Raw genomic sequence first — 10,695 nt, forward strand, 5'->3', positions numbered from 1 at the left:
TTAAACTGGGTTCCTTGCAGAAAGTGGTGGCTATTCTGTTCTTAGAGTTGCTGCTATTCTTTTCTTCATTCACCAGTTGAGTTTGTAGGTGTTCAGAATGGTCTGATAGCTATCTAGCTGTATTCCTGGGACCAGACGAAATTTAAGCCTCCTGCTCCTCCGCCATCTTGGACTCCTCCCCCAAATGTGTCTTTTTAAAAATGTGCTGTGTAAAGTTAGTCTACTCTGATGCCATTTTGATATACTACCCCAACCGTGTGAAGTTAGAATTCCTTCAGGGTGATGCCAGGTTCCATTCAAAATTTATTTGCAACCTACTTGGGCACAGAAGCCATTGTCTCCACAAACCTTGGTGTAGCTAAACTGACAGTTAATGTGTTGTGATCTGGAGTTCACCATTAAAAGGGTCACCCACTGCTAGACTACCTATGACTATGTCCTTGATGACTCCTCCACAAATTATATATAACACGGGAAAATGGCCAGGATAATGTGCACTAAGCCAAACTCCACCCAAACCTACTGGAGTCAAAGGAAAAATAAGGAACATAGGATATGTAAAACTATAACAGGTAATGAATCCCACTATAGAAAGAACAAGATGTTATTCTGTAATAGAAGATACAGGAACTATTAAACAATATTAAGGTACAGGAACTATTAAAACAACTGGAGAAATATTTCACCTTGGACCTCTTCAATTTAATCTAATACACGTAAATCATATACATTAGAAAACTTAGGACAAGTAAAGGCACATTTGGAAGATGAGACCAATAAAGTCAAAACAACTTTGCAGGAATTGAAAGAACAAACACATGCATTCCCTAAAATAGCAACAGAGTTGCATCTGATACTGTGGAGATCAAATATGTGCAAGCTTGTGCCTCCAGGAGCTTTATGCAAATGATATTTACTTAGAAATAGATGTAAAAATAGATGTACAAAGGCCTGACATAGAAAGTGGTAAGTCTGTAAATGATATCAGGACATCATCTCATTTAGTCAGGCATGTGCAAGATTTGTCCTATATATATGGTCACAAATCGAAAGATTCATTTTATAGAACTCAGCTAAAATTGAGCATGACATAGCTTCAGAATGCCTTTGCGCGCGTGTGCGTGCGTGCGTGAGACTCATGATCTCATTAAAAACTTAATTTTCCCTCCGAGAGCTTCCAAGACATGGCTGAATGACATGCTTTATTATGTCTCCTTCTGGACTTGTGAAAATAAGTAGACAAGACACAAGAATGGTGGAGGTGGTGGTTGTGGTGGTGGTGGGCTGGGATTAACATTTATTCAACATATGCTATAAGTCCAGTATTTTATTAGGCTGTTACATATTTTCTACGTTGACACAATCATCCTGAAAGATAGTTTTATTTCTCCATTTTACAGGTGGGGAAATGAGGTGCAGAGAGTGTAAATGAGCTGTCCAGGGTCACACAGCTAGTAAGACCCAGAAATGGAACCCTAGCTGGCTCAGAAGCCTATGGTCTCTCCTCTGTATACCCTTCCCCTTTCACTAGAGCTGGTTAGCAGTTATATAAAGTGTAATTATCTGGCTAAGAATTATTTTTGCACAATGCTTTCCAGTCTACAGAATACTTGCATTCTTTCATTGAATCATCCTTGTCAACATAATGCCAAGCTGACTCCCTCCTTTAGTTCTTATAAGATTTTGTTTTCTGACTTTAATTAAGTGACCTCACTTAGAAGTATAAAGGTATTTATCAGAAGGTTTGAATTCATCTATAAAGAAGAAAACAATTCCACAGGGGTGTGTGGAATGACCACCCCATCCACTTGAAGATGATGGCTGTACCCCAGGGTTCCAAAGTCGCTGATACATGGACTATATTGTTTCACAGTATTACACTTCACTTCTGCTCTAGACTGGATGCCACCTCCCCAAGACCTCCTCTATGTATGTGCACCCTCATCCCCATGTGGCTGACTCAGGCAGCCCTTGTAGGCAGGCCAGGGGCCTTAAAAGCAGCTTCTTTCCCCACCCCAGAATTATAGATCAGGTCTTCTTGGCTGACTGGCATTTCTCCTATGCCAATTAGACCAACATGAAAGACTAGTGAGTGGGAAATAATGCAAAGAATCCCCGCCAAAAAACATTGGTCTTATATACTGGTGTCTTTTATGCCAATATACATGGCAGCAAAGAGCCTCCAGAGGGCAGGGCTTATTTGCCATTGTCCTTGAACTGTCTTCAGTTTGCTTCTCCACTTTGGTGACCCAAGGTAAAGAATAAATCATGGTCCTCTATGGTGAAGTTCTACTAGCCCCAAGGTATAAATAGCAACCATCCCGCCTCTTTCCCAAGTTAGGTGGTGTAATGCCCATTCAATGGATGCAGCACAGATTCAGATATGTTCCACGATTTGCCCAATGCCACATAGCCAGTGCCAAGGCGGGTCAAGGCCAGGGTCCTTCAAGACTTGAGCTCAGATTCTTGTATGTTCTTGGATGGGAAGTGAATTAAAAGCAAAACAAGACTTGTTGGGTATTAAGTTTCTTCTTCTTTTTTTTTAATAAGTAAGGTGAGTCAAAAATAACCAGAATGGAGATAAACTTGAGTAAGATACAAATTAATTTTTAAAAAGAGTAATCAAAGTTATATTATAAGAAGGTTAATTGTTGTGTCTTATGAAAAGTCTAATTTGTATTATAATTCATATTATTTGATAAATAATACCATGAAAGCATCAGAAATTTAAAAAACACCTACACTCTCATTATGATAACAAACTATTTTAATATTCCATATTCCACCTCAGACTTTATTTACACGCATAGAAGAGTTTTACATAATTGACATTCTATTGTATTGCTCCATTGTGATGTTGCTTTTTAAAAAACTTAATATACTACAAGCACATTATATTGATTTATAGTAATTATTTAAAATGACTGAATAATATTCTATCAATTATGTTATCAAAGATTGTTTAAACATCTTTTTGACTTGTTTTTATTTGCTTCCTCTTATTAAAAGAATAACGTTCCAAGAAGCCACTCTAAGCACATAACTTCATCCTTTTGCAAATAAAAAAATTATAGTTGTTGCTTGAAATATGTGAAATATGTGTCTACGTGTGTATGTGTATGTTTGATTTTAGTTCATTGAAGGAAAGTTAATTTAATTTAATTTTTTAAAAACATTTTATTTATTTGTCGGGGGGGGGAGGGGAGCAGCAGGCAGAGGGAGAAGTAGGCTTCCCATTAAGCAAGGACCTGATGTGAGATTCAATCCCAGGACCCTAGGATCATGACCTGAGCCAAAGGCAGATGCTTAACAGACTGAGCCACCCTGCAAAAGTTAATTTTAGGAAAGAAGAAAGAAGACAATAAATACCACCTTGTAATCCCAACAGTTAGAATAATTACTGTTAAACTTCTGGTGTTATAAAGATGCACATTCTTTATGTAGCTATCAAATAATATTTGGGACTTTATATATTATTAACATCTTGAGTCATAGCATAATACTGCTTCTGCATCCACTTCCATTCATGAATATTTTCTCATTTTTTTTTTTAAAGATTTTATTGATTTATTTGACAGAGATAGAGACAGCCAGCGAGAGAGGGAACACAAGCAGCGGGAGTGGGAGAGGAAGAAGCAGGCTCATTGCGGAGGAGCCTGACGTGGGGCTTGAACCCAGAACGCTGGGATCACGCCCTGAGCCGAAGGCAGACGCTTACCGACTGAGCCACCCAGGTGCCCCTGAATATTTTCTCATTTTATTAAGTATTTGTTTGTATCCTGCACCATGATTTATTTAATTGCATCCTTCTTATTGGACACTTAGTGTTTTATTTAATTCTCTTTAGTTAATGACACTACAATTATTTTGAAATTAGTCTTTGTAAACACCTATAACTAGTTCCTTAGAGCTAAATTTCCAGAATTGGAATAACTGATTTAAGGGTTTTGATATTTTTGTTTTATATTCCCATATTGCTTTCCAGAAGAATTGTATCATGTAAACTTCTCCTTTCTCTATATGAGGGTGTCTTTTTTCCCTCGTGCTGGCAAGAGGCAGTTTCTTTATTAAAAAAAAAAAGAAGAACCGCCCCCCCCCCCACCAAATAGCTCTGTCAATTTGTTAGGTAAAAAATAGACTCTCTTGTATAATTTTAGATTTCTGTGACACTTTTGAAGCCAAAAATTTATATCCTCCATTTGTGAATAATATTTTTATGTGAATGTTCATGTTATTTCTCCATTTAAAAAAATTGAGGTGTTCACTTTTTGTCATTTTTAAAGAGCTCTTGTATAGACTAAAGATATTAATTCCTTTATCAAATATGTTCTATGTATCCCTCCATTTAAATTATACTTTTATTTTGTTTATGTAAAATTTTGATGAATAAAAATTTTAGATGTTTAGGCATATGATATATTATTTTTTTCCCCAGTTTTTTGCCATAGTGTTATGCTTAGAAAGTCTTTCTCTTTCTGAGATTACATGACTTCACCTTGAATTTTCTTTATTCTATTTTAAAAAAAAATTATCCCCTTAATTTAACTGAAATACTTTTGGTATATGGCCTTGCTTCACTTAAATTGTATGTATGTGTTGAAGGTGGTTAAAAATTTCCATGGACATTTATTAATGTAAGTTGCAAAAAAATTATTTTACCAACTATATATACATGTGAGTATATGCAGATACATACACATATATGTATATATGTATATATATGAATGTGTATATATATGTATGTGTATATTCTTTTTTTAAAAGATTTTATTTATTTATTTGATAGAGACAGCCAGCGAAAGAGGGAACACAAGCAGGGGGAGTGGGAGAGGAAGAAGCAGGCTCCCAGCAGAGGAGTCCGATGTGGGGCTATATCCCAGAACACCAGAATCACGCCCTGAGCCGAAGGCAGATGCTTAACGACTGAGCCACCCAGGCGCCCCCTGCTTGATAGCATTTTACCCATGAGCTTCTTTCATAATTGGAGCTGATCCTCTCAAAACCTGTCATTGCTTTTTCAACTAAGTTTACACAATATTCTAAATCCTTGGTTGTCATTTCAACAACCATCACAGCATCTTCACTGGGAGTAATTCCATCTCAAGAAACTACTTACTTTGCTCATCCATAAGAAGCAGCTCCTCATCCATTCAAGTTTTACCGTGACATTGAAGCAATTCAGTCACATCTTCGGGCTCCACTTCCAGTTCTAGTTCTCTTGCTATTTCTATGACATCTGCAGTTATTTTCTCCACTGAAGTCTTGAACTTCAAAGTCATGCATGAGGGTTGAAATCAACTTCTTCCAAACTCCTGATTATGTTGGTATTTGGACCTCTTCCCATGAATCACAAATGTTCTTAGTGTTCATTTGTGAACACTTTCTTGAAGGTTTTAAATTTACTTTGCCCAGATCCAGCAGAGGAATCACTGTAAAAGCTATAGCCTTAAGAAATGTATTTCTTAAGTAAGACTTGAAAGTCAAAATTACTCCTTAATCTATGGGCTGCAGAATGGATGTTGTCTAAGTAGGCATGAAAACAACATTAATGTCATTGTACATCTCCATCAGGACTCTTGGGTGGCCAGGTCAATGAGCAGTAATCTTTCAAAAGGAATTTTTTTTTTTTTCCTGAGCAGTAGGTCTCAGTGGGCTTAAAATATATCATCCAGGCTCTATTGTTCCATTTATGGAGCACAGGCAGAGTAGACTAAGCATAATTCTTGAAGGCCCTAGAATTTTTGGAGTGGAAATGAGTATTGATTTCAACTTAAATTCACCATGTACATTAGCCCCTAACAAATGAGCTTTGAAGCTAGGCTTTGACTTCTCTCTAGCTATGAAAGTTCTAGATGGCATCTTTCAATATAAGACTGTTTTATCTACAATAAAAGTCTGTTGTTTAGTGTGGCTACCTTGAGTATCATAGCTAGATTTTCTGGATAACTTCCTGCAGCTTCTATACCAGCACTTGCTGCTTCACCTTGCACTGTTAGGTTATAGAGATGGCTTCTTTGCTTAAACCTCATGAACCAACCTCTGGTAGCTTCATTCTTTTCTTCTGCAGCTTTCTCACCCTTCTCAGGCTTCATAAGATTGAAGTCAGTGTTGTGCTCTGATTAGGCTTTGGATTAATGGAATGTTGTGGCTGGTTTGATACTCTATCCACACTACTGAAACTTTCCCCATATCAGCAATAAGGCCAGCCATTTTGTTTCTTACCATTTGTGTGTTTACTGGGATAGCACTTTTAATCTCCTTCAAAAACTTTTCCTTCGTGTTCACAACTTGGCTAACTCTTTGCACAAGAGGGCTAGTTTTCAGACTGTCTCAGCTTTTGACATACCTTCTTCACTGAGCTTAATCATTTCTAGCTTATGATTTACAGTGAGACACGTGACTCTTCCTCCCACTTGAATATTTAGAGGCCATTTTAGGGTTATTAATTGGCCTAATTTCAATATTGTTATATCTCAGGGAACAGGAAGACCTGAGGGGAGAGAAGCAGGGAAATAGCCAGTTGGTAGAGCTGTTCTATCAAAATACACATGATACTTATGATTAAGTTTGCTGTCATATATGGGCAGTTTGTGGCATTCTTCATTTCTGTTACAGTTTTTTTTTAATCTCTAGCATTTCTTTTTTATTTTTTCCTAGGATTTTCATCTCTCTTCTTACATTACCCATTTGTTCTTGCCTGTTGGCTACTTTTTGCATTAGATCCCTGAGCATATTAAACATAGTGGTTTTAAATTTGTGGTCTGATGATTCCACTATCCCTGCCATATCTTGGTCTGTTTCTGATGCTTGCTCTATCTTCAGACTGAGTTTTTTTTACTTTTAGTATACCATATTTGTTATGGTGCTCTGTGATCAAGTGATTTTTTAAAAAGATTTTATTTATTTATTTGACAGAGAGAGACAGTGAGAGAGGGAACACAAGCAAAGGGAGTGGGAGAGGAGGAAGCAGGCTTCCTGCCGAGCAGGTACCCTATTTCGAGGCTCGATCCCAGGACCCTGGGATCATGACCTGAGCCAAAGGCAGATGCTTAATGGCTGAGGNACAGTGAGAGAGGGAACACAAGCAAAGGGAGTGGGAGAGGAGGAAGCAGGCTTCCTGCCGAGCAGGTACCCTTTTTCGAGGCTCGATCCCAGGACCCTGGGATCATGACCTGAGCCAAAGGCAGACGCTTAATGGCTGAGCCACCCAGGTGCCCCCGATCAAGTGATCTTTGTTATTATTATAATTGTTTTGGGGTGCCACAAACTGCCCATATATGACAGCAAACTTAATCATAAGTATCATGTGTATTTTGATAGAACAGCTCTACCAACTGGCTATTCCCCTGCCTTTTAAAGTATCTGTTAGGGGCTCAGGAGGAATTTTTTTTTTAACCTCCTATTAATAGTAGAGTCATAGAACATAAAGAAATCCTCCAAATGACTACATAGAAATTACATATTAGAAATTAATGAATTGTGGATGTCCTGGGTACTCAAAGCTCATGAATCATGTATCTTGTTGGAAGAAAAGCATTCAGAATTTCTTCAGGATTTAACTCTTCAACTATGTCACTTCCTGGTCAATAATTTCCTTCATGTTCCAGGAAATTTAGGAAAAACTTAGAAAGAGTGGGGGCAACTAATATCCTCATTGCCAACTCTGTCCCTGGCTCCATTCAGTGCACGTGGCTTCCATTATTCCAAGTTGGTTTCCAAACCACCGTAGGAGGTAGACATTAACATCTTTATTTTACACTTGTTGGGAGTCAACAAGGTTAAGTAATTTGCTGATGATTACAAAAGTACTGAGGAGTGGAGATGTGATTTAAAACCAGCCTGCCTCATGGAAAAACATGAGCTGATAGGAATGGCAGGCAGCAGGACCTCCTGGCCTGGACTCTTGGTCATGGAAGGGCCCATGTGTCAGAGCTTCTGGATGAGCCTGGCTGGTCCATGGTCTTAATCCAGAATGGGAAGTAATATTTCCATTAATTTCTTGAATTGAAAATGACCTTAAGAGCCTCTGGGGAACAACATATAGTTTTCCTGTGCCCTTTCCTTTAAGGGGAGTATGGGAGGCCCACCAATTGTGAGTATGGACATCCTTTATTCTGGTTAACGATCTGCAGCTCTGGTTGAAGTATAGGGGTGAGGACTTGCACCCCGAGGTGCTACACACAAGATGCCACTTCCTCTGCAGCAACACCTGGATCAGTTAGAGGCTTTCAAAATGAAGGACAGACACCTTTTCATATTTTCATAAAAAGAGGGACAATTTTATGTCATTTCCTGACACATGCAACTGGAAGGCTTCTGAAGGTGGAAGGTGGATCTCTGTCTCTCTTCCTGTTTCCCCCTACCTCTTTCTGTTAGTATTTAGTCTGAATGGGTTTTATGAACTTCCTAAAAAAATAGAGAGTTCTTAAAGCATCAAGAATTATTAGAACGTATAAAAAATTCATAAGGAAAATTTGATATTTCTTCTTCAATGGGCTAGTCACAATTAGATTTGATTACCGATTTGATTTTTCTGGTAAACATCATGGTCTACACTAATTGTGAAGTCAGCATAATTAACTGTAAGGTCAGGGTAGGCATAAAGTGCATATTCTAGTTTTTCCACTACATTCCCAAACCTAGCACAGTTCATTTATTCCTGCATTCAGCATGTAGTTATGGGGCAACAATTATCTGCATGTCACCCTGCTAGGTAGTAGAGGCATAAAGAAAAACCGGATACGGTCTCTGACCTACGAAGGTTTATAGTTTAGTAGCTGAGGGATATATATAAACAAGGATCTCCAAAGAGGGGGAAAAGTGTTGCAGAAACAGAGGAAATGGTGGGAAGAGAGAGGAGACAATCAAAAGGTGTCACTGTTGTGATGTCTCTTACCACCAGGTGGAGGGGAAGGGAAAGGCCATTTTACACAACGTTGCTGGGGAATGGAATGCATGAGGAAGAGAGGCAAGAGATGAATCTGGAAATCCAGATTGGGGTCAAAATTGGCAGTGGTCTTATATAATATGTTACTAAAGAGTTGGGGCTTTTTCAGTCAGGCAAAGAAATGTTGACAGCCAGCAAGGAAACAAAACCTCAGTGCTACAACTGCAGGGACTGAATTCTGCCAACCACATTAACAAGCAAGAGGGTGGATTCGCCCCTAGAGCCTCCAGAGAGGAATGCAGTTCTGCACACCTGACATTAACCTGATGAGTCCCAGGTCAGACTTCTGACCTACGGCACCGTCAAATAGTAATTTTGTGTTGTTTTAAGCTAGTAGGTGTCTGGTAATTTGTTATGTTAGCTAGAACACTAATACAGGGACTAGAGGAGGACTGCTTCCTTCCCTGGCCCTTTCCTTTGATGCCAATGACCCTCATGGGTCTAGTTTGGATTTTCTTCCTCCCTTCTAATGTCTTCTAAGATAGACCCAGGATGCAAATATAATTACAAGGGGAAAGAAACATTTTAAAGCCAAGATTGCTTTTGTTGGGCTGTGGGCCAATGTTGCTAACAACCCAGTTTTTGACTCGCATAGCATTATAAAAACTTTGAATTTCATGTTCCTTTTCTTTTTCTTTTTACCTTTTTTCTCACTCTTCCTCTTTCCCTCTCTCTTTCTTCTTTTTCTTTCTTTCCTTATTTTTGTCTTAACTTAGAAAGCTCTGGCGACACCGAGGTGGCTGGCTGGAGCTGAGAGTTACTGTCCTCTTTGATACGTGTTCACCAGCTCATCACAGTTTCTAGCATTCCTTGTTACCTCTCATGGGTTCCTTACTCATTTATATTACCTGTTTGCATGCTAAGTGATTACCTTTGTAGCACTAGCCTAAATCTAGAGTGAGAACATACTAGATCTGGGATCTCTGAAGTGAGAGGATATGAAAGCAAAGGAAGCATCAGCAAGACTCAATAAATGAGCAGAATTACTTTTTTCAATTCAGGGTAGTCCTATTAAGTATTGTGAGGTCTTTTGAATAACATGTTTGTTTGTTCTTGCATATCTGCATGCAGTTATACCCATGGATGAGTGTATATGGGTAGAGAATTATGAAATGGGCAAAAATCACAGTTTCAGATGAGTTCTTTGAGTGATCTTTCTTTTCCTTCAGTGGGACCCACCTACTGCCAATCTGTAGTTTCAGCTTTGTCTCAGTCCAGTGTGAGGGTATTTATGCACATGACCCTGAGTCCATATGTTACTAGAGCCTCATTATTGCTTTGTTGTGGCCTAACATCCCCTCTGGTTCCATGTGCAAGCTTTTGACTTGTTCATCTTTGACCAAGATCATTCCCGACAGCTCAATGCCAATAATAGGGTTCTTCCCCATTCTTTTCCTGGCATCTTGCCTTAGTTTCCTACCTGATTTTTTAGAAACTATAACTCCATCTGTTAACTCAAATTCCATTTTGCAGCCTTAGCCCCATTAGGGGAGGAAATTCTCATTCCCTTCTTCTGTGCCTTCCTTAGGCTGAATTCTTGCTTTGCTTGACTCTCTCCCAGTGGCCTGAGGCTCTCTACACTTCATTTGCATCAAGACTTTTTCTAGTTATACCTACCTAGAGTCTTCCTGGCCTTTCACAATCAAAGCCCCATGCAGATGATCTCACAGTCCCATGTATTTGTGAGCCCTGCCCTGACATCACAACATTTTTCATTCTTGAGGAAAGTCTAGGAAATAAAGGGCATC

At 38.8% G+C, this 10,695-nt stretch overlaps 1 protein-coding gene across 1 annotated transcript in view; it reads right to left on the reverse strand.

Annotated features, from left to right (window-relative positions):
* Positions 1–3,303: 3,303 nt before the first annotated feature.
* The window catches only part of RGSL1 (regulator of G protein signaling like 1), a 163,130-nt gene continuing 155,738 nt past the window's right edge, over positions 3,304–10,695 (reverse strand). The window contains exon 24 of the mRNA XM_034666840.1: positions 3,304–3,324. The gene's annotated coding sequence lies outside the window, so the exon portion shown is untranslated. The remainder of the gene's footprint in view (positions 3,325–10,695) is intronic.

The sequence above is a fragment of the Ailuropoda melanoleuca genome, chromosome 8 (assembly GCF_002007445.2).
Source record: "Ailuropoda melanoleuca isolate Jingjing chromosome 8, ASM200744v2, whole genome shotgun sequence".
In the NCBI taxonomy this organism is placed as follows: Eukaryota; Metazoa; Chordata; class Mammalia; order Carnivora; family Ursidae; genus Ailuropoda; species Ailuropoda melanoleuca.